Source organism: Balearica regulorum, chromosome 4, assembly GCF_011004875.1.
Source record: "Balearica regulorum gibbericeps isolate bBalReg1 chromosome 4, bBalReg1.pri, whole genome shotgun sequence".
Taxonomy (NCBI): Eukaryota; Metazoa; Chordata; class Aves; order Gruiformes; family Gruidae; genus Balearica; species Balearica regulorum.
Genome location: NC_046187.1, coordinates 23474232 through 23498072, shown reverse-complemented (window position 1 = coordinate 23498072; position 23841 = coordinate 23474232). Strand labels below are relative to the sequence as shown.

General features: G+C 38.3%; 2 long non-coding RNA genes across 2 annotated transcripts in view; one reads left to right on the top strand and one right to left on the bottom strand.

Annotated features, from left to right (window-relative positions):
* Nucleotides 1-5148, top strand: part of LOC142601691 (uncharacterized) — a 163849-nt gene extending 158701 nt beyond the window's left edge. Inside the window, exon 4 of the long non-coding RNA XR_012835257.1 lies at nt 5092-5148. This is a non-coding gene — a long non-coding RNA (uncharacterized LOC142601691). The remainder of the gene's footprint in view (nt 1-5091) is intronic.
* Nucleotides 5149-17741: 12593 nt separating this feature from the next.
* Nucleotides 17742-22557, bottom strand: LOC142601550 (uncharacterized). The gene is made up of 3 exons (XR_012835070.1): nt 22401-22557; nt 21963-22058; nt 17742-17857 (listed from the first exon to the last, which is right to left on the bottom strand). It is a non-coding gene; the product is annotated as an uncharacterized LOC142601550 (long non-coding RNA).
* Between the last annotated feature and the right edge of the window lie 1284 nt (nt 22558-23841).

Here is a 23841-nt window from a genome sequence, read left to right as displayed (position 1 = left end):
TTCTACAGCTTCCAGCTTCATAGATGATTTGCAGAAAGCTGTAGACCTTAATCTAATGTTTAGAAAATAGAGTCAAACAAAATGGACAGATTGTTGTCCCACAAGACAGATATTGGGACTGTTCAGAATAGCAGAGGGAATAATTGTATGAAATTATAGTAATGGTAATTGCTATGAATTCTTAGCAAATATGGCTAATTAGGCATTAATCATTCTTTGCTAAAAATAGGGAGAATCTATAATTAAGTACATTTTTCATAGTACATCACAAATAACACTGCAGGTATTCTAAAAGTAGCACCCTCAAATTGTACCAAAACAGGGCAAATATGTGTACTTTAGCAACTTTCAAGGGTTAAAATATCATGGCACATTATATATACATTTATACCAAAGGCCAGAGGGGTAGTAGTCCCATTTCATAATTGCTATGGCGTTTTATGGAACTTCTGCCTCTTTATGGTTCTGTGAGTTCCCTCATTCAGGGAGGCCAGAATGAAAAAAGGTCAAAATAGATGTCAACCCAAGCAATTATGAAAGAGAGAACTTGGACATGACCCTGAGATTAGAAATGGTGACCTGTCACAGTAACAGGGGAAAACCTGCCATGCTGCCTTTTTGTCAAATACAAACCACCATGGCAGTCTTAAAACGTACTGTCATTTATTTGCATTTTAATCTCTTTCACCTCTAATATTGGGGTTTCCTTCTCATCTTCTCTCTTCTGCCATAAGCAGATGGCTCAGATAGCAGAAAATAGGCATAGAGTTTAGAATATCCACATCTCCTGCAAAGAAAGGTCTTGGGAAAATGGATCAAAAACATATTTGTCTGGACATGAGGAGCAGAAATAACACAGTAAGCAAATTGTTGCCTGATTCTGGACACTGTAGGAAATATTCTAGGGTTCCTTTAAGGTCAATGAGAGCTTCATTTCAGATACAAAACAGGCTCAAAAACTATGTAAATTGGAATGGAAGAGGAACCTGAACAGAACAGGGTTTGGAAGTTAATCTTTCCCTGTATTTATTAGTTTTTTCATATTTCAGGTTTAATCATAGTAACTTAACAAAAATTCTTGCTTTTTTTTTTTATTCACTAAATATTCACTAAGTAGGTATTTTTCAGTTTGTCTGTTTTTTTAACATGCCTGATTTGAATTAACCATATCAGTCTTTGGAATTAATTCTTTTCATTGTCTCTGCAGTACATCTTTTATTTCACAGTTGACCATCTGTGGAAAGAATACTGTGGGAGAGATGTTCATTTTCACTGATAGAGCACAGGGATGGAGTGTTTCACTGGGCCATGAATCAAGGGTCTAGCAGCGGCATGGCCAGTTCTCACTAGGGAATGGGATTTCCACTTGCCATTTTTTATCTTGCCACTCTTTTGCCTAAAAAGGGGCATATTCTCAAAGGTCATCAGCCTGTCCCCCAGAATTCTGATACACAAAGTAGCAATACTTTCATATTATACAGTTGTCCTTTTTCACCAGGATAAAAGTTTTAATTACTTTACTATTCAGCAAATTACAATGATTAGTTATTGCTGCTCTTTCCATGCAGCCTTGAACATTGTTAAAGCATTTTTATAGGTTTTATGGTGGTTGCACCTCAGAAGTTTCTTCTCTACCTCCAGGCTATTTCTATGGCAATCTTTCTTTCCTGTCTCAACAGTACAAAAGTCCTCTTCGACATCTGTACGTGCTTTCTGTAAACAATCAATATTCGCTATTCAGAATAGCAAATATTTCATTATAACTTTTTTACATTCTGGAAATTAACACAATAATGTTCACATTGTGTTGCTAAGTCTGATTTCCTAACTACCTTATCGTCAAAGCTATGAATGAATAAGATTAGATTTGCCCCCACCCGCCTTGCTGTGACAAGTTGGTGGTTATTCCAAAAGGTGTGGCTTGATTACAGAAGTCCTGTTTGCTGAAAAACGAATGTCTGGAGATCAGACATCTAGGAGTGGTATTCTTGATATATTTAAACTTTGCCCTTCCCAGTCTGAACCCCAGATGTCTGTGACTGCCTGTGATCAGTATAATTTTTTACCTGCTCTTGAATAGCTGCTATGCTAGGAATAGGATGTAGAGGAAAAGCTACCCACTATAACAGAAATCAAACTTGAAAATATGAGCTAGGTCTAATGAAAGGTTAAAGATAAAACTTAAGGGATAAGTTATACTTGTTACGCATTAATTTATTGTCCATGTTCTGCCATTTTCCTGTGTTCACCTCTAACTTTTACTGTGCTAAAGCTTAGAATGACTCTTGAAGGAACAGGGCCTTTTCGCTGTGTAACGCTGCTGGCAGGGAGTCCATCTTCTTTTTCTGTCTATGTATCTATTGCTTGTACGTATGTGCTTTCATGCATGAAAACACACTGCTATATGAATAATAGGACAAATCCTGCTACTGTTATTAAAGAAAAGGCTGTTACTTAAAAAAACCCCAAACTTAATTCTTAATTCTGTCCCTGATTTTTTTTTCTGTATCTTTTGCCAGAGCCTGAAATTTTGTCCAATGCACATATCTATTGAAAATATTGAAAATGATGTCAAGACAGCTCTCTGTATCTGTATCAAAATAGCTGCTCAGTTGCACATACACTTCACAAATATGAAGTTACTTCCCGTTTGTACCTGCTGTACTTTTGACTGCATCTGCCTTTCTTCAGCATGTCACTGAAAGGTTGGCTAGGAAATGTCTGTCTGATCCTGGTTTGGGACAAACTCTCCTTACATTTGCTATCATGTAAAAACACAGAATTAAGTATTTACATCAGTAACATTTGAACCTCCATTTGACAGTGTGGATATTGCAGATGGAATGTAGCTCAGATTCAGAGCACGTGTGTTTTACTCTTTTCTTTTTCTAGAATTTAAAATTAAGAAAATGTAAGGTCAGAGGATATGTAGAGACCATCTCAAAATTCCTGCCCTTACAGAGTGCTTTTAAGCTTTGACAGGAGCATCCAGTATGCAGTGTGTATCAATAGGCACCCTTCCCAGTTGCATTGTGAGTCTGAATATACATTCAGAACATTCACTATGATTTTGGGCTGATGTTCAGTGGATCATGAGATGCTCCCATCACACAAGAGTAAAAACAGAAATATGCTGTGTCCTTCCAAACGTGCTGTGAACAAAGTACGGCTGTTGAAAATATGTATGAGATCATGCAGGTAAGGACTGAAGCATCATTTGTATAAAAGTGAATAAATGCCATAAGTAATGATTCAGATGTTTTTATTTTGCAACTAATATTCTTTCAAAATGTGTATTTTTGCGTGGACTTGTGTAAAGAGATGGCACTTAAAAGCTGTTGTAAGTTTCCACTAGTCTGAATCTATCCCTTATTTTTAATATTGGGAATAACATTGAAAAAGATATACATGCACATGCAATTAAAGACTCTCTGATACTGAATAATTACAAGGCAAGTAAATGAATAGTGAGTGGGACATTGGTGATTTTAAATTGGAGAAATTGATCTTGCAGTTTCATGTATCTGTATGAAATAAGAGGTATAAATATAATAACTTATTTTACCCTAAAAGAAGGTATGATTGCTTTTAAGAAATCAGACACATCGGTGCAATTTTTTCTTGAAAGCTAAGTCTGATTTTAATCACTCATCTTAACCACCTTTTTTAAAGTAAACCTTCTACCCCAAATATTCAAATTAACTGTTCCAGGATGAGATTCACCCTTGCTGATATGAAACCCATCTTTTCACAGTATGTATTTGTATTATCACTAGAGGAACAGAGAGAAACAATGAATGTAGTAATCCTGTTTTCATGAGGTCTTAAATGAAATATAAAATGATTCATAACAACTAACTTTTTATAAGCAGCGTAACTTTTCAGTTTTAGTCTTTATGAAACAGCACAAACTCCTGTGAAGTAACAAATAATTATAGTGTGGAGAGAAATGGCCATGCACCTTTCACACACAAGACATGTAGTAGTAACTTGGTAGAACCTTTTATTTCCCAATGTAGATCAATTATAAATTTAACAAGCAGTACCGGCTCAATAATAAGAAGCGGTGAGGCAGCTCTCCAAAGCAGCGTAGCTGAAACACCTGTCATTAGGTTTTGATAGCCAGTGGTCAAGACCAAGCCCACTTCTTCATTCCTGTATTATTGGGGGTTTAAGGCTTATTGTCATCTCCACAGCAAAAAGGATGACAAGCCTGTGTGTTCCTCTAAAGATCTGATTGCTGGAGTTTTCTGGTATGGCACAACCATGGACCTAGTACCAACCACTCAGTATAAAAATGCAAGCAAAATCTGCTGCTTGCTTTATTGCTTTCTGTTGGGTGTCATTCAACTCTATGCCCATGCCTCAGGGCCTTTGTTGTTTGTGTTGTAAATAAGGTGGCCCTTGCTGGACCTGAGCACAGAGAAACAGGAAAGAGTATTAAAGGTATCAAGAAGAGAGCTAGTCACTAGCTGGGAAACATTTCTTTGAGCAGACACATATCTGGGAGCAGGTAAAAGCTGACATGAGTTATCTGAAGAAGCTACTTTGGATTTGGTGGGAGGTTTTTACTGAAAGGTAAAAGAAACCAGAAGGATGTAGCTATGGCCCTAGCTGGGCTAGCTGAGAGAACTGAGAACAAAGAGAACTCAGATTGGCTTGCTGACACAGCCTTGCTTAGGGTGTTGAAGGCTGCAGAAGGTGAGGGCAGGATGCCTGAACCCAGGTAGCACAAAGCCTTCCTACTGCATGTGCAGATAGTTTTGCCAATGACATTAATGTTGGCTGGGAGCGCAGAGAAAGGAATCACGTACCTAGTCAGATATGACTGTCATCAAAATGTTTGATGAAGACTTAGCCATGCTGAAGAGAATTGCCTTGTCACCTTAGCCTCTGCTGTCTGACCAACTGAATGCAAATCTGATAGAAGGAAAAAACCAAAACCTTGATGACTCTATGATGATAAGTCTGTCAGAAGCTCTGTAGTGGATATGGGAACTGCACCAGACAGCTTCAATGGATGCAGTGAGAGCTGGAGGGGAAGAGAGGGATTATTGCATCAATATTCAATGCTATATTCAGTTCTCTCAGCTGGCCTCAGATGTGCATGGAGAATCAGAAAGGAGCTAGTCCAACAATCAATGCAGGTAATTAAAAAGTAAGAAAGTCTATGGAGAGACCATTAAGGAGATAAGGGAAGAAGTGTAACTGGAAGTACAGGAGTGGTTGGTTGAATCTATGGATGGAAAAATGCTCTGGAAAGTTGTAAGAGAGACAATCGAATACTGATATTCTGCCTGGGACTTCTGAGTATTGGCACAGTGAGAGTACACTGAGAAAATGCCTCTTTCTGTAGCACAGCACCCAAATGGGGAAGAAAAAAAAAAAGCCAGACTTGGTCCCAAAGTAGCTGAAATAATTTTGACTTCAAACTATGTTCTGGTAAGTGCCAATTATATGTCTTTAAAATACAAAATTTAAGTCTACTGAGAGTAGACTTTTTCGTAAATCATACTAAATGCATTCTGTTTAAAGAATGAGACATTTTACTCAACGTACTGCAGTATTTCTTAGGCCAGAAAGTGTATAATTTTGCATTTACTTTTGACTGTGGTACATGGAAACTTCATAGACTAGTCCGGAATTCAGCAATTCTTTGCAACTGATGAAAATTTATTTGAATTTAGCTAATTTTCTCTGTCATAGCATTCCTCTCTCTGATCTTCTGTAATGATATATGGATATACATTTTAATACATTGCAAGATTAAATAACTCTACCTAAATGCGTTTAGAACAAGTTTTGGATAGACACATGGAAAACAACTGCAGCAGTTGCTGATGAGCACATAAGGAGGGATAGGGTTTTGTGGTGTACAGGGGACTGGGTTTTGCACTGGAATGTCTGCACTCAGAAGCTTTTACACACGCATATAAAAATTGTTCCTAAGTTTTTCAGGAGTAGGAGATAGGAAGGATAGGTAATTGTTTGGGCATTGGCTTGTGACTCAGGATTCAGTTCTCAGCTCGACCGCAGACCTACCACAAAAAGGGATTGACAAAACTGGCGCAGGAACTTTGCAAGTTTAAGGAGGCGTTTGGTCAAGAGAAATCTGGCCTTTCCTCTCCAGAAATCACTCAGATTTTCAGCCTTTCTTTGCTAGTAAAGCAGACTTAATTTGACAAGGGAAATTCACCTACTACCAGCTTTGGCAAAATAATTTTCCCTTTTTCTTATAAAAACTCTTCAAAAATACTATTTCCTGAAAGGTTTTTTGCTAGCATCAAAGCACTTGATGAAATCAATTATACATACATACATGAAATCAATTATACATACATTATTTAATCCAACTATTCATAACAAAACAATAAGAACTAATATAATGCATATGAGAATATGACTTGTAATTTTTCTGCTAGACCAAAATTTGATTTTACAAATTTTAGTTTCCAGTTGTAGTTAAACGTGTAATGCCCATCAAAGTTTCTTTGTCCTATACATTTAAACTTTGAAAAGGCATGACTTTTTTCTTCAGTGAATGCTGAAAAATATCAAGCATGGTGAGGTTTCAGCATTGGATGTGGGAGAGACATTGTCCATCAGACAGAGTAAACTGTCTAGAAGAGTTGTCTAATGGGATTCTGATTAAAGGACTTTCTTTAAACTAAGTATTTTCTGAAAAATTAGCAATAAACTGATGTCCACTTCTGGCCTGCTTGCTTTCATTCATATCTAGAGCCTTAATATTTGTTCCTAGATAAGATTAAGTAAAAAGTTAAATTGAAAAATGATCATTGTAGCATAAAACCTCTCTTTTTTTGTGTTACTGTAAAATAAATGTCAAATAGCCTGTTTTCCAGCAAGGAAAAGCTCCCTAGAGGTGTAATAACAGATATGCTTCTACATACAGTGCAGGTAAGGAGACAGTTTTGCAAGTCTGGAACTAAATTTTTCTTCAGATGAAATCCAGCAATAGCATTGACAGTTGCCATATACCTTGGGAGTCTGTGAGCAATAAATTAAAATATAGCACAATTGGCTAGGTAATTCAATCCTCATTTTGTTCTAGGTCTTTCCTACTAATAGAACTGAATTATGTCAGGTATTCGGTCTTGGTTTTAAACTATGGATCCAAATATTTTTCTAAATACATTTTTGTTAGAGACGTCTGTGTGTGAATTGCAACATAAAGCTCGCAAGGGGGAATTCTCTACAATATGGAATCAATTTAAAAAACTCCAGATGAAATTTTCCATTGATCTTTTGATTTTAGTGCATTCTAATGTATATCATGAACCCACTGAAACTACCTATTGCTTGCTTTAAAAAAAAAAAAAAAAAGGAAGAACCAAAGTAGAAAAGTTACCAGTGGCTATTATATGTCATATGATAAGGTTTATCAATGATATTGGATGATACCACACCATTTTTTTTAGTGGTTCATTCAACTAACAACAATCTTTGTCTACGGTAATGCCATTGACCTTGACCCTGTTAGAAGGCTCACCTTTGGCTCATAATACAAAGTTCAACTCGCAATCAATTACTCCCAAGCAAGCCATCAGTAGCTGAGAGTGTTGTGCAAATTGTTTATCTTAATGTTTATCTGATAAATATTTGCAAAGGCAGAGAAAGAAAATCACATGCAGTCAAGACAAGCAGTTGGTCAGAGATTGTGAGTACAATAGCATTTGTTTTCTCTTTATAATTACCAGAAAGCCTTACAGTTCTGTTGAACATGTGACCAAGAAAATCTATGGAAATATTTTCAATTACTCAGATTTCTGGTATGTTACTAACAGTCATTTCTTCCTTTTCCCTCTTCTCTCTCACCACCTCTAATCTCCGAAGGACAATAGTTAGTCAAACCTCAAGATACCAGTCACTGAAGAGGTTTTGTAGAATTACCAGCAATGATGGAGCAAATGAGATTTTTCAAGACTATTTTGAAATATGAAAATGTAAAAAACTCCTAAATTGAAGAAAGAAGAAAAAGAACAAGAAAAAAGCAAGGGCCATGGTAGATTGCTGATGTTCTCTTTTCAATAAATCAAAATAACCACTGATTCACTCATTAGCTGAATGAATCAGAGCAAACTGTCTCAGTGTTGAGAAGACAAGAGAAAAATTTGCAAGACATATTAAAACATGCAGAGAAATGATCTCATTGCCTCCACCCAAAGGTAAAGCTAAGGCTTGCAAACTTCCTTGAGAACATTGGGCATGACAGGGAAGAAGGTGAAGTGAAGCATTTCCTTTCATAGGTCTTGCTGCTGTGTTCTGTATCTTCATTGTCTTTAAGAATGGATTCCCACCGTGCATACTGCATGACTCTACCTTAGCTCTATGTGCAAAACTGAGCCACCATGGAAAACAAGGAGGCCGCTGCCCAGTGCTGCTGTAGCATGTGGTACCAGTTCCCCAATTTCTGTATTGTCTGTCTTCTCTCAATAGACCCTAAGGAGTTAACTGTGTTTTATCCTGCAGTCATTCCTGTCCCTGTTCTACAGTGTCTCTATTGTTGTGATACATCTTGGTACTGATAAATTAAATAAGAATAGAGAACTGCTGCCAGATTTTTTATGGACATTGGCCCAGAAAGCGTAAGGGTACAATGTGAAACCTTAAATAAACTTAGTGTATGTAGTCTCGCATAGTTCTGAATTCAGAATTTTCTTTGCGAATGCTGACAATCCTTTGACCAAATTAACCTTTTATATTCACTGGCTATATCAAATGTCAGTAACAACCGCTGTGCTTTCTTGGTTCTGGGTACAAAAGATAGGGCCGTGGTCCAAAAGAAGAAGTATTTGTAGGTATGTTTGATACTAGTTACCTTAAAGAGTAAAGTGCACCCTGGGTATTGTTTCTGCTTTTTTGTTTTGTTTTGTTTTGAGACTTGTTGAAGCTTCAGGATTTAAGTCTGGTAATTAGACAAGGTGTAGATGGTATTTTGAATTATTTATGCAGTGCTCTTTAAAAAGTTAGATAAAAAATTAGCTGACAGCTTGCTCATATTGAGATAGGTGGGTAAGATTAATTTTTTTGATGACAGCACTATAGCTTGATTAAAATCTCTTAATTAAACTGGTGCAACTAAAAGAAATAGGCAGCGTGTGATTGTGTGTGTACACATGCTTGTGTGAGAATGGTACAGTTTATTGCAAAGTCAAAACTTTGTCTAACAGCACAAGAAATAGTAATTGTACATCAGTTAGGTAGATAATCCGGGCACATAATCCATTTAAAGTAAGTAATGGATCGAGCACCTTCAGGCAGTGCTTACATTGCATGTTTTGTCGGAAGGAAGGTGAGAGCCACATGAAAAGCTACGCTTGTAATAATGGCTGTCAGCGAAGCAAACACAGGGACCCGGGCAAACTCTTTTCAAGTTTCTAGGAAGGTAAGTGTGCTCTTGCAGATACTGTAAACCATAGTAGAGACTATATATGTTAAATATACATATAACATGTATATGTGTACTTGGACAGCCGTTATGATTACTTAGGCTCTGATTCTTCCAGTATTTATGCACTGCTTAACTCCAGCATGTGAATCATTCTTGCACACTGAGAGATTATGAAAGTTCACCAAAAAAGTGTTGGTGTTGCACCAGTGGCCATGCTGAAAAAAGAAATCTTATACAAGCATGCTGCTTTCTGGCTACACTGAACCAGCTTTGAAAATTCTCCCTCATGGGGATAAACTTGGATTTGCAGAAGGCGAGAAAAGATTGACATCTGTAGCTCCGCATAACAGCTTTCCTGGCATGATTAATGGAAAGAGGTCAGCTACGAATATGACCTGATGACAAAATCTAATCAGTATGATCACACACACGTACACATAGGCATCAAGTATGAAAAAGATAAAGAACTCAGATTGGAGACTTTGAGTACTATTAGAAATCATACATAAATATATTATATTGGTAAAACTACAACTCTCTTGTAATTTAACATTCATTTAATGTTTCATTGACTTCTTTGCTTCTGGAATGAAACACTTTTTAAGTACTTGTTGAAAAAAAACATATATGATATATCCCTTCTTTATAAATTTATTACAGGGTTTAGGAAACCGGCAGATCTATTTATACATAATAAAAGTAACTACAGTACTTGTTTCAGTGAAGTTTCTGTTGTAAATAGATACGTTCCCTTTTGTCCTACAGAAGTTTGTAAACAGCTCCATCTTCAGGCATCATTCCCGGTGCTAAAAAAGAAAAAGGCAACAATTATATCTACCACAAGCTTTCACAGATCTGTTAGCATTTCACCACTTACATCAATTTTTATCACTTAAACCAATGTAATGGTCTCATTTAACCACTTCCCACATATATTAAGTTGAAATAAAATCATTGGGATTGAACGAAGCATCTAACAAATGAGTCCTGGTGTAGGTCAATGACAGAGTAGATGTATGACAAGAGCACGTTTTCCTGTATCTAAATTAGACTGAAACTGCATTGCAACCACTAGAATGTCTTTCTGTCAACAGAAAGACCCCAAAGTGCTCAAGTCAAATGAATTTTTAAAATGTATATGTGCCTAAACAAAAATGAATGAAGTGAGAGAAGCAGCACCAAGAAAATGTTAACATGCAGGAGATGAAACATCTAAAACTCTTGGAGAGGGTAGACCTCCCAAAATCAGGCCTGCAGAACAGCCTTTTCACTATTGTTCAGTGTGAGAAGGAAAGATACCATTTCATATGCTGGCAGGAGTGTAAATGAGGTGTTTCTTGGATACTGAGGAGAGTGTAATTTTATTGTCCAATGGGTGTTTTTCTTCCCAGTGGCAGTGCCTGAATAAACCAGTGAAATGGATCTGGGAATAGATTTTTTTTTTCCCTGCAATATGTTTGAAATAATTTTTTTTAATTTGAAAACACTTTGGAATACAGTTTGCCTCTAGAGTCTCTAGAAGGGATCTCTGTTTACATAACAGGTTACTTGATAGTGGACAACATGATCATTTTTAGAATCATAATGTAAACTGAATATATTAGTCTGTCAAATATCAGTATGTTTGGCATTTTACGATACAGTCTTTTGTCTTCACAGTTATTTTCTATTAATCCTGATGATCAGATCACTGTTATTCTGAAGTACTATATGTGTATTTGCATATTAAGTAGATGTATGGATGTGGTGTGCTTCTGTGTGTGTGTTTGTAGGTATACATGAAAGGTCTTTTTGTATAACTTGTAATTTCCTCCACCAATCAGACATAAGATAGCTTTAAATCTTTTCAGTAAATTTATCATTAGTGCTTTTAGAAGATGTAACTAGGTGTCGTTTTCGTACTTGGTTAAAAGTTTGGGTTTTTTTCTTCTTGTTATAAGATTTAAACCTAAAAACTATCAATAAAGTTTTTTAAATGCTTGTTAATAATGTATTACAACAAATATGGCAAGCCCTCATCCAGTAATTTATTTGACAAGTAAACTGTAAATCTGCTAGTATATACACTTTAAAATTATACTCATTGAGTAATTTCACCAAATTTGACAGCAACCTAATTTTGACAGAGTTTTTGTACTTAAGGCAAGTTTTTTGTGTCTTTTTCCTATCCATCTGAAAATTAGCTATCTAAGAACTTCAGAGTATCTGATGCTTTTCTGAAGTCATAATCCCACTGGGTTTACCTGAAGTAAGCGGCTTTTTTATTTTAACCCTTTATCTCTGTGTGCCCGAAGATACATTTATGGTGCAGAAGATACTAGAGATAGCAAAGACCTAATTATCTGTGGGTTTAAAGGTGGTAGAGTTGTCTTAGGCCTTTGCTCTGAGTAACATGGAGGCAATGCATGTGAGTGTAAATTTATTCATAGTTGTACATTTATTCAGTTGAACCCTGGAATGATATGCAGCCCTTGATGGGAAGAGGAAGGGAAAGGGGCATAAGCAGGCTTGTAAAAGCACATTCAGTTCACCCACTTGATCTCCCACTGTATGAAAAGGAATGCTATTTTTTTATATTACTATTTCGATATGGTGATAGAAAGGAGCTGTGTGCAAAGACGTAGTGTGGAATCTTGAATTTTATACAGAACATCTATGTAATGGAATAAACTGAGTTGAAAGCATACCATCATTGCTACAGAAATACCTCAGAGAAATAAGTGCAAGTTGTTGACATTTTTAACTATTTCTGAAAAGCCTGCATCTGATTTAGGCACCTTTAGATTCCAGTGGGAGCTTGATCAAACTCTTCAGTAACTGAGAGCACAAAAGATACGTGCATTGCTTCTCTGAAAACAGTAATGCACAAAGAAACTTTTTACTTCATCTCATAAAGGTTCTAATTCCACCATCTCTATATATACATAGCAAGTCCTATCAAATTAATGGGACTATTTCTAATCTGAAAATAGAGACATATTTGTACAGCTTACTAAATGAATGTGCTCTATTTCCCACACACACCACACCCCAAAATACTGTATCTACTTTTTGTGCCAAAAGCTAAGGAAAGTACTATAGAAGATACAGGATGTGGACCAAACAATCTATATGCAAATGTAATACATGCCCAGAGATGTTATTCCAAAATCTGGTATGGTAAAATCCTGGCTCCACCAAAACCTGTAAATTTCCATTGACTTAAATGGAGCCTGCATCTCCTCCACATCATTTTCTTGCTGTATTATAAAAATGCTAACCAAAGTTACTGAATTTTAGAGGATGAAAGTACTTCTGTATCTACATTGATGGGATAACTGAGCATGTCTTTGAAAGTTGGGGGTTTTTTCCCCCCAAAATTGTATTTCTTTCTCTATATAGCCTATACACAGCCTGGCACAATTATATTAGTTTTTATTAGAACAAAGATTGGATAATTATTGGAGTTTATTGGAGTTTAGTTAACTTAAAATATTGGAGTTCAGTTAAGTTACCTCGATAAGAGAATTCATTTCAGTCATCAGAAAAGGATACCGGTAGTATGAGTTTCTGATTATACATCTAACTCTACCACTGGATTGTTCTTTTGGGGAGTATCCCCTAGCCTCTCCTTGACTCATCTACTTTAGTTGGGTGGACAAACAAGAACCATTGTGGTAGGATCGCTAAACTGGTTAGTTAATTCTTTGTAGAGTGCTTCAAATATATTATCGTAGATATGTGTTGTAATATTATTGTCAAAAAAATGGGATGGGTTCCCCAGCAAATCAGTTGTCACATACCAGAAATACTTCTGCAGTACTACACAGAACTGTGGCCTCATGATCATTTAGAAAGCTGTGCTCATCAGCAGAAACAACAAAGCAATTAATTAGGGCTGACAAAACTTTTTCATGTGTGAAGTCTGCTCCTCAAGAAATCTTTCTTTAAAAAAAAAAAAGGATTATCAAACTTGTATACAGTTTCTGTAATTTTTATATCAATTTGTCACTGAAATTATTGTCCTAATCATATATTTCTGAGTAATAAAAGTTGTGGGTTTGATGAGTAAAATACTTCTAAAATCATCTGAATATTCTTCAATATATTTGAATTTTTAAAAAAAGACAGTGGGATATAACTCTTCTTTGAGCCTTTCACAAGAGAATCTGGGGGAAAAAAAATCACTGAAGCGTTTTTTGGCTATCTCAAGGTAGTAGTTGCTAATCCTAAACCAGACTTCCATCAGTAACTATGGAAAGATTTTGACCCAAGTCAGCATAAAGCTTGTATCTATTTGAAAATCTTTAATTTAGAATATTCTGACTGAAAGGAATTGCTTAGATCAAAGAGGCCGGGTTGGGCACAGCCCTACTTCAGATTATTGCTTAGAAGGACTGTTACTGAGGACCTGAAGTCTTTGGCATGAGATGTATTTTAATTCTATAATTTTTCAGGTAATTTGAATAATAAATGTATCTTATTTATACCAGAGGAGTTTGCCTGACTGGAACTGTTAGAATTCCCAAGCAATATCAGCTCAGCAGTTCTTTTTTTTTTTTTCTGTTTCCCAATTATACTTTCGTAGCCTGCTGTTTTGCTTACTTGTGCTCTCTTTTCTTCTTATTAATAAAGTCAGAAGTAGAAACTCCCCCAAACATTCTCTCCATCGGCTTGCACAGTTGACAGTATTCCTTTATAAATCATGTCCCTGTGTAAGCTTTCATTTTGGTTCCTTGAAAGGGGTTTTCCAGCCTGCCTGGTGACGCATGTGGTGCGTTGCCAAGCAATAATGGAAATGAGCCCATCAACTCATGGTTCCCTTCCCAGGATAATCTGCCGCCCCATCTGCGCGTTTGCAGCAAACTTCTGCTATTGCAACATCTGCCCAATGGTTATTATATGATCCATTTAATATATTCTAGAGGAGCCATAACCACCACTGTGCCTAGATGAGATACCAATAAGGCCTCAGCAGACATGCCAGAGCAGCCTCTCCAGGGGATTGAATTGGAGCCAGATTTACCACAGTCAGTTAAGTACACATTCCTTTGGTACATGTGTGGCTAATCTACTTTTAATTGAGCTCCATTGTTTTCATATATTTAGTAAACAAACGTGCATAGGTACAAAAGCTGCTGCTTGTTGACAACACAAACAGTATGCAGCTTGCTGGAGCTTTGGACAGGCACCCTTGGCAGTAGATGTGGTAGAGCGTATTTAATGCACAGACATATTTCTTTGTGCTTTTTGCCTTTTTCTTTTTTTTTTTTAAACATTTCCTGGATTTTTGTGTCCCAGCGGCCTATTCTGTACAATTATCACAGCTGAGTGTAGGTGCAAACACAAGGTCTTGCTCCATGCAGAGACGTCTGTGTGCCAGCATTGTTAGAGGGTATGAACTGGGTTTTGGTTTGGTTTGCTCTCCCTTTTTTGATGAATATTAAGCCTCTTTAGACTGGGCTAAAAAGGCAGGGTTCTGCCACTGTGATGACTCTTTTATTGCCTTACTGGGAACAGAGACGTCATTCACTTTTCACCTGCCTTTAAAATAACACGCATACTATATTTTACTTCCGCTATTGTTATTCAATATTCAGCATATGATACTTAGAGAAACCTCAACATCTTTTGTTTGGTGTATTAAATAACAGTTGATTGCCAAAAGAACAGGGCAGTTCCAAAACAAGGTTCGCTTGTCTACTTCCCTTTTTTGGAGATGGTTTTAATTTGCTTTGTGTTACCTGTAAGGTGTTCTGGGAAGAAATGTCCACATGAGGACAACAGGATCCATCAAATCTCCAGTGGAAGCACAGAGGAGCTGAGCTGCCCAGGAGCCATCCCCCTTCCTCCCAAGCCTGACCCTGTCCCCACCGTGTCGCCGTCGGGAGGACAGGGTGGATTGTTGGCAAAGACAGTGGTCTGCTCGCTCCTTCCCTTGAGAGCAGCACAAAAAGTTTCTACTGGAGGGATAATCTTTGCTAGTACACATTTCTAGATGTCAGCTCTTCTCCTGGCAGGTGGTTATGTATCTGTAATCGGTCTCATTGTCCTTAACATACCTCAGTATTACATTCCTGACCAGCGGCTCCTACGGCGAGACAGCTCCCGGCCCATCCGCTTTGCAGTGGGGGATGCTGCGCATCCGTTCATCAGGATGCTGTCCTTCATCTTAGCAAAGTCTCAAAGTGACATCTAGTGGAATACTTAGTCTCTGTGGGGAAATTTAATTAAACCACAGTCCCTTTATACCAGCACAAATATTGTGAAGGAAAACAACTCAACTCCTTTGACATTTTTACAAATAGGTTCAGTGGAAACTGCTGTGTTTACTTTAACTGACATTTGTTTTTTCAGTCAATTATCCCTCAGTCTTTTTTTCTTCCATAATTTATTACATGCAGCTCAGCCATAATAATAAATATAGAGTTGTTTCCCCTTTCTGTTGTTGTCTTGCAGACGAACAAATGAAATAAAAATGAGTCCCCCTAATCTCCCTTGCTTTCCCATCTCTGCAGTAGCCTCTAACTATTTATTATGGACCTTAGCAGTATCATATGGAGCAAAGTTTAATCCCAAATGTGAACAGAACATTAGTCTGCAACTGTAGTATTTTTGCCTCATGCTTGGGTCCTTCCCCAAACTGCACTAAAGACTGCACTAACAGGTTTTTTTGTTTGTTTTTTTATTTCAGTGGTCTTTGGAGCAAGCCCTTTAACCATGACACTTAAACACAGCTTTTAGCCACATGACATCTTTCTGTCTTAGTTGCTCTATCTAACATGCAGATGCAGTTCTTCACTTCTCACTTCTAAATTTGTTCAAGAATTTCAGGAAATCTTTAGAACTCTCCAAAGAAAATCTACCCAAAAATCCATTTTGTAAAAGGAGGGCCATATAATGGGGGGTGGAATCACAGGCTGGACTTCTGCGAGTGTTTCCATTGACTTCAGTGCCTGGGTTGTAGCCAAAGCTGCAATGACAAATTATTTTTCTAGCTCTTCAATCAAAAGCTGCTGGAATAGGGGAGAAACATGACTTTTTCTTTTTTTTTTCCTTGTTGTTTAAGAATGAAAATAATATGTTTGCAAGGGCTGAGCATGTTCCTCACAACTCTTAGGCATGCAGCAGCTGTGCTTTAAGTGATTTAAGAAAAAGCAGTGAAACAACAGAGCATACTATGCACTCATTTAATCCATCAGGCACTGTCATGCTGCTACTTTTCTTTGTGCACAAAAATAGTCTGACCTTTAATTAAAAACTTTCATCAAAGCAAAGCAAATATTTTACAGCCAAAAATCTTCAGCTGGTCAGTTTGTCTGAAAAGATTTCCATTTTCTGAACAGTTATTTTTCATGAAACCTACCAGTTAAAAGCTATTTTTCTTCCTTTATTCTTCATAAAGAGCAAAAGGAGCACCTCAAGAGCTACATAAAGTTTTATATTCCATCTGGGAAGCTCATCAGCCATCCACAGAAATGAAGCTATTTAAAGTAACAGTAAATAGAGATGTGAACATTTGGAGTTTGGAAAGCCGAATCCACTGGAAAGGAGTAATTTTTCAAAGTCCTTTTCAATATGGCTTTTGCCAATAATACAGTGAATCTGTGACATATCCAATGATTCTATAAAAATCCTTTATGTTCAGTCTTCCACATAGTCAGGAAAACAGGAGGACAAAGAAAGGGAGGAGGAAGGAACAGAGATAGGAAATCAATATTAAAATCAGCGGTATTTTATAAGGATGTAACAGTGTTAATTTTTTAATTCCTTGTGCTTAAAAGTTTACATGCATCTTGCTTAGAAATGCTTCCTTGCTGTAAAATGTTTTGCACAGAAATATTTAGAAAATCAAGTAGGAAGAGGGATTTCCTTTTATCAACTGCACATAATAAAGTTTGGAGAACTGTTAAGTGCACAGATCTGTTAATTGGGATATGCTGGAAAATGCCCTTCAGATGACAATTGTCCTTGTAGGCCATAGATTTACTTGGATTTCTGCAATAAGTTCCACAGATGTCAATGGAAGAGGCTTGGTATGGTTCTTAGAGGAGCTGCAAGAAGGCAAAAAAAGGAAAATAAATCTAAAATTGAAAATGCGTTATGGATTTACCACGCTGTCGTTCCTATGAGTCCGTTTTCCCTGGAATGATAGAAAACCTATTTTGTACCAGGTATGGACGAAGAGCTTAACTCCTCTTACTCTACACTGATTCTGGTGGGACTTCAAAGAAATCCTCTGACTTACATTAAAGCAAAAGACTATTTGGGACATGTATATTTAAGTATGCCGCACAGAATACATGCAGTCACGGCGTTGCTAATGTAAATTCCAATCCCAACTGTTTACCTGGAGAGGTAAGCAAAGGGTGTGAGTGCAACCCAACGCACTGGTGAAAGCTTGAGCGGATAAAGAGCAAAGCGGGGAGCAGCCCAGAGGCTCAGGGTGTCATCCAGGGTAGAACGCTGAAATACAGCAGTCGCAGAGAAGAGATCTACAGCCTGCGTCACCATGTTTCATTTGACATTTAAACACTTTTCAAATAAGCTTCTCTTTTTTCCTCCCCCCCCCCCCCCACTTTAATTTGGAAAAAAGTGGGCCAGCTTTTTAAATGTTGATTTCATTGGAAATTAAGCATTTGAACAGCTCTAAAAATCTGACCCAGAAAGATCACCTCCAGTGACATTGCAAGCACACCAAAATAGCTGAGTTATTCTACTGCAGCTTTTGAGAAAAGAGTTCAAACTTTGAGATTGAGTTGCTAATTCTGTATCAAAGTATGTAAAATGATACAACCTTTTTTTATAAGATACTATTTGATAAGGATAATTTTATTAGTTTTAAGCTTAAGGTAATTTGATTAAATGTATTCACTGAGATAGGATTTTAAAATTGTCATTCCACATTTCAGGTTACCTGCAGAAATAAGGGAATGAGTGATTATGAATTCCAATAGGGACATTTGTCCTAGAATAAGGACCATATCCTGCCAGTTTAGCCCAAGCTAGAGACTAATAACAACCTTCTGAGTATGATTTTGGCCATGGTATAAAAAAAATAAAATAAATGACCGCATAAGAGAGAACTACACCTGTGCTTGTCAATAAGAAGTTTCTTCGAAGAAGTTAGACAAGCATGTGACACAGACACTACTGCATATAATTTCTAATTTCCTGAGAACCAGTTTACTTTTGACCACCAGCAGGGTTTCTTTGTTTTTCATTAGCGCATGGCTAAAGCTCTCTGTGTAACCATATCCAGATTGCTAATGAAAAAATATTGTCTGGAGTGGCATATGTAATCTGGAGACTAAGGGGTATAATGAGGGTAGGGAGCAATGTATCAACCTGTGTGTGTTCTGAGTGTCTTTGTCACCCGTGCCACTGCCACAGCTGAGCCTATATTGTGTTGCTTTTTTTTTGGCAGATGTGTGCGAAAATTGCCTCTAGATGGAGTTTCCATACACTACTGCTTTTGCAGACTTCAAGCCCTTTCATCTTTCCTTTTTTTTTCTTTTTTTTTTTTTCTTAGTGCCTCACTACTAAAAACTTGAATTCTAACTAACTTAATAGAAGTAACACGGATCCTTACATTCTGTGAAATGTGATACATCACAACAGAATTGCCTGCATTTTTCACATCCTGCTCCAATCACACATGATGCTCATCATGTACTGTAATAATTTTTGGTGAAGACTGTCCCATTTTCTGACATGGTTCTGTGCAATAAAAGCTATATGTTAAGGCAGGCTGGGCTGCGGATAGTAACAAACCTTCTGTCACTGCATGTAGGGCCACAAAAGCACAGCCTCCTGCATGACTACAGAACTAGTGCAGTGCAAACATAGAACAGATCCTTTCTGAAACAGATTAAAACCGACTCTGGTGAGCTAAGGCCCTCTGAACTCACTGTCCATTTTACTATGAAACGCCAGTAAGGCAGTTGCTGTTGTGAGATACACCAGGTGCTTTTAGGGTGCTATCCTGTCTTCTTTTTACTCTCTGCTCTCCCATGCATCTCAGTCCAGGTTTTATCTACAAATGCCTCCTTGCAGATCAGACAGCACCTCGTTCTTACGGTGGTGTAAAGTTGATGCTCGGGGCACAGGGGGAGAAGGAGTGGAAGAAGGAAGCAATTATTCTCCCCATCCATAGACACTTCCTCCTTCTTTTCCACCCCTCAGAAGCACGGGAAGTTCATCCTCAAACCATATGGTACCTAGAGATATGCTGCGAGTCTTGGGGGAATGCCAGGGCCCAGCAATACCCTCAGGGGCCAGGGGGGCCCTTTGCCTCGCCTCCTCTCCCCAACTTTCTGTGGCACGGTTTCCTTCACACGTTGCCTTATCGCGCTTCTGCCAGCGCGTCTCCTTCCTGGCCCGCAGCACCTGTGCTGCATTACAGTGCAGAAAACAATACCCACACTGAGACAGGCAAACTGTATTTCATTTGTCAGCCTCGCTCAACTCCAGAAAAGCCACTGGAATTAATCCACTATGCAGCCTTTGATAGTCTGTGACTGAGAGGCTGGGTGGAGAAACCGGGGGCACACACCAGGAAGGGTTACCTCAAGGCCTTTATATCGAGGTTTGAGCACACCAAGTTATGTTTGAACTGAGCGGCAATAATTGTTTCATTACCGTACCATGATGTGCTCTTTCTCTCTAAGCTATCCATTGGCAATGATGTAATCAAAGTCACTTGACACGGAATTGGCAGAGACACAATGGTTTGTCTGCTTTGGCATTTGTGATCCACTTTGTTAGTAGGACCTGCTTATAATTTAAAATATATGATTTCCTTCAAAGTGGCATAGTTTCGAAAAATAGCATGTGATGCACTAATAAATTATTCAGTCTTCTGAACAGGCTACATGAAAAGCACATTTTTCCGACTGCATCTGGCTAGGCATTTGCAACTGTTTCTCTTGGATCTGTACCGCAGCACACTTAGCCATGATTCTGTGACCTCCAGAAAGGATTAATGCAATATGTTGTGCAGGGGGCTGCTAGTGAAGGTCACTTGGAAATGTAGGCTAGCGCGACATGTGGCTGCCCACCTGCTGGGTGCTGTTAGCTGCAGGGAGCGTGTTATTCTGCGTTTCCACGCTGCAGCGAGCTCATGCACTGCAAACAGCAGGCAGAGGACCCAGTTGCCTTGTAGCCTTACTCCAGTTAGGTGCTACAGAGCTTGGTGCTGCTGGGTTTGCTGGGGTAATTTCTCACTGGAGACTATCTACAGTTATCACAGTGCCACTTATGAAAATCAGAACTTGAGACTAGACCCAAAAAACTCTTTTTGTGAAGGAAAAGGAGAACCTGCTGTAACTGCTGGCAACAGGCAAGTCCTTTATCAACCCTGTCAAACTTACACAAGGGATTGGTACTACTCACCCATTAACAAAAACTCATCCTTTGTGCTTTAATTCACTCTCTAGAAGTCGGCTTGGATTAGACACTACTTCTTTTTGTTGGGAGAAAGATGAGATTATTTGCAGCACTCAGGACCCCAGTCTAAACCCAAGCTGTTCTTAGAGGAGAGGCATGAGGATGGTGTTGGTCCAAGGGAACTGAAACCTGTTGGCAGCTCAAGCACCTTTTTACTTTCTCTTTTGCCCGAGAAATGGTGTTGTGCAGTCAGATCTGAGATAGGAAGACTTATGGTGGAGGGTGTTTTTAGAAATCTATTAAATTATTGTTTTTATTGTGTACTGCCTTCTGTGTTTACAGGTGTATTACATCAATAAAACAAGTAGCATTTGTACTTGAAATGAGTACTGGAGTAGTTTGCAACAACCTGCAGAAAGCCAAAATTGTCTCTGTACCCTTAAGCATACTGAGTTTCATAAGCGGGTATACTCTGTTGTTAGGCACTAGATAAACACTGATGATACAGACTGAAAATAGAGCCACGCAAAACTTTTTATTTTTGTGACAAAAACTGCTCCGAGTGCCAGAAACGTAACTTTGGTCACATCCGGATAAAATACATTAGGATTTGAATGCCCAGGGCCTTAATTTTGATGAAAGACTTTTGCATACCACCAAAAAGAGAAATAATCAGTACTACTAAGTTCTGGCATCAGTCAGACTCAAAATGGTTTCTTTGCCAAGGTAAATATGTCTTTCATATCTTGGGATAGGCTGGGTGTCCACTGTGTTGGTACTAGGAGAAAACAAGAATTGGGCATGTTTAGACTAAGATGCGAAGTTTGAGTCCTACATGACAAGGAAAAGGTGCATATTCTTCTTAACTCTGACAAATCTGAGAAGTCAGAATCCTCATCAAATGTAAGCATAAAAATAATAACAATGAAAAAAATCAGCCAGATTATGCCCTCCTATTATTTTAATGTGCGATTTGGTAGAAGAAGGGGTATTAACACAGGCCATGAACAAATATGATATATTGCGCAGGTTTAAATGGAGAAAAGTAGGGGAGTGTGTCACCTCTCTCCCCACCACCTGCATCACCACACTGGGGGAAATGCAGACAGTGCACTCACAATCATGCCGTTCCCTCGCTGCTCAGGCAACTGGTCCCCAGCATTTGCTCCTCTACAGCACTCACCTCCCTCCTTCCCAGCACCGCACTGCCACGCGTCTCCTGCTTCAGCTCCACGTCCACAGTACAGAGAAGCTTTGTCAGTCCCTCCCATAAGGGCACCTCGGTTTCAGAAAAAAACATCCAGAAAGACATAATTACCCAGCTGCCATTAGTACTACTGTCTTTCCCTGTTATGAGGCCTGCCTGTGCATGGATTGATGGGCAGGGTCTCACGCACAGGGAGAGAACAACTTGAGCCACTTGGTTATACATTCTCCTGGACTTTTCTGCCGCTCCTCCTGGCTTGCATCCATCCATGCACGAAACAAGCCACACAGACAAAAGGTCTTTGTTTGGCTCTCACGTACACAAAAAGCATATATTTGTGATGGAGGTAACTGAATCCAGTGAGACTTGGGAGTGAAGAAAACTCACTGGATCAAGGCTGAGAAAGGGTCTTACCAGTAAGAAGCAGTTACTGCTCCAATAATTTGCGGGTTAAGGAACACAACTTTTTGTCATCTTCTAAGCAATGAAACTCACGTTGTCCATGTCGCATAACTCAGCCCTTGACTGTGTGTCAGCAGATATCCAAGGGATGATATTTCACAGCTCTGCAGTAGCTAGGCTGACCTTCTGCAAGGCTCTTAACCTTGAGCTAATAAGTATTGTCCTTCAAGGGGTAAAACATTTAACTGCAGCTGTTTACTATTTACACAAAGGGACTGACATGTGAGCCTTCCCATCATGCAGTTTGGCCTATGTGAACTTTGTTCAAAAAGAAAAGAGAAAAAAAGTTGAGATTTTATTACATTTGCAACTTACAGAGGGCAGACTGTCCTCAGCTGTCACTCGTGAGCTCTTTCTTGCGCTTTGCTCATTGTCAGAGACAATATTCATTATTTCAGTCATTTTCTTTTCCATTTATTGTTCAACACCGAACCATGAAAAATGAACACTGACGTAATGATTGATCATGAAGCTGGGGGTTGAAAGTGAAGGCTAGAACTGTTGGGCTGTATATGAAAAGGGTTTGGGGTTTTTCCTTTTTTTTAGATGATAATATATTGTTTGTGAATGGGTTATTTATTAGAGCCATGTGTAGCCTAAAAGGTTTGTAAAGATGATTACTAAAGCATATCCATATGTGGAATGTGTGTGCATATTTGTAAACTTGGCAATTTGTCCAGTATTTTTTTTAAGGTTTATAGAAAAAAGGTCTTTCAAATTGTGTGGAGTTACTCTTTTTCTTAATAGTAGGCAATATATCTTCAAAGCTGTTGTGCTTTGCATAACGTATGCTTTAGTTCTGACATCAGCCGCATATGTGCTGTTGTATACTTCTGAAATTATGAATAATCTAAATATTTGATAGTCTGGCATCAATCTTAGCAGAAAATTGCTTCTTTGCCAGCATATCATATTCTCCAAATATTGTATTAGATCAGATACAGATCTCTTAATGCATCTGTGTTGGAAGGTAACAAAAACGGGATGACTAAAGTACTGTTGCAGATCTGAGCACTTTATCACAATGAAAATTGTCATATTTTTGTTAAATTTTGGAATCCCAGAGTACCAGATTTTTCTTAAAGACACTTTTGGCCAGATCACACTCTCCCATGAGTTTTGGAAATAGAGGAAGTAGAGGCTCAGACAACAAACAAATACTCTTGTTTCTTGCTCTAAACCAGTGAGAGCCGTTGCACTACCATAAGCAGAGGAGTTAGGCAGTAGCAGCGGTGGGGCTGAGAACAGGATGTTTTCTGTCATATGTTCCAAGACACTACAGATGTTAATGGGAATAGGTTCTGTTGGGTCTGACGGCATTAAATCAGGCTTTTACAAGATCTAAGCATCGGACAAAGAGGAACGTCCTGCAGCGCACCTCAGAGGCAGGCTG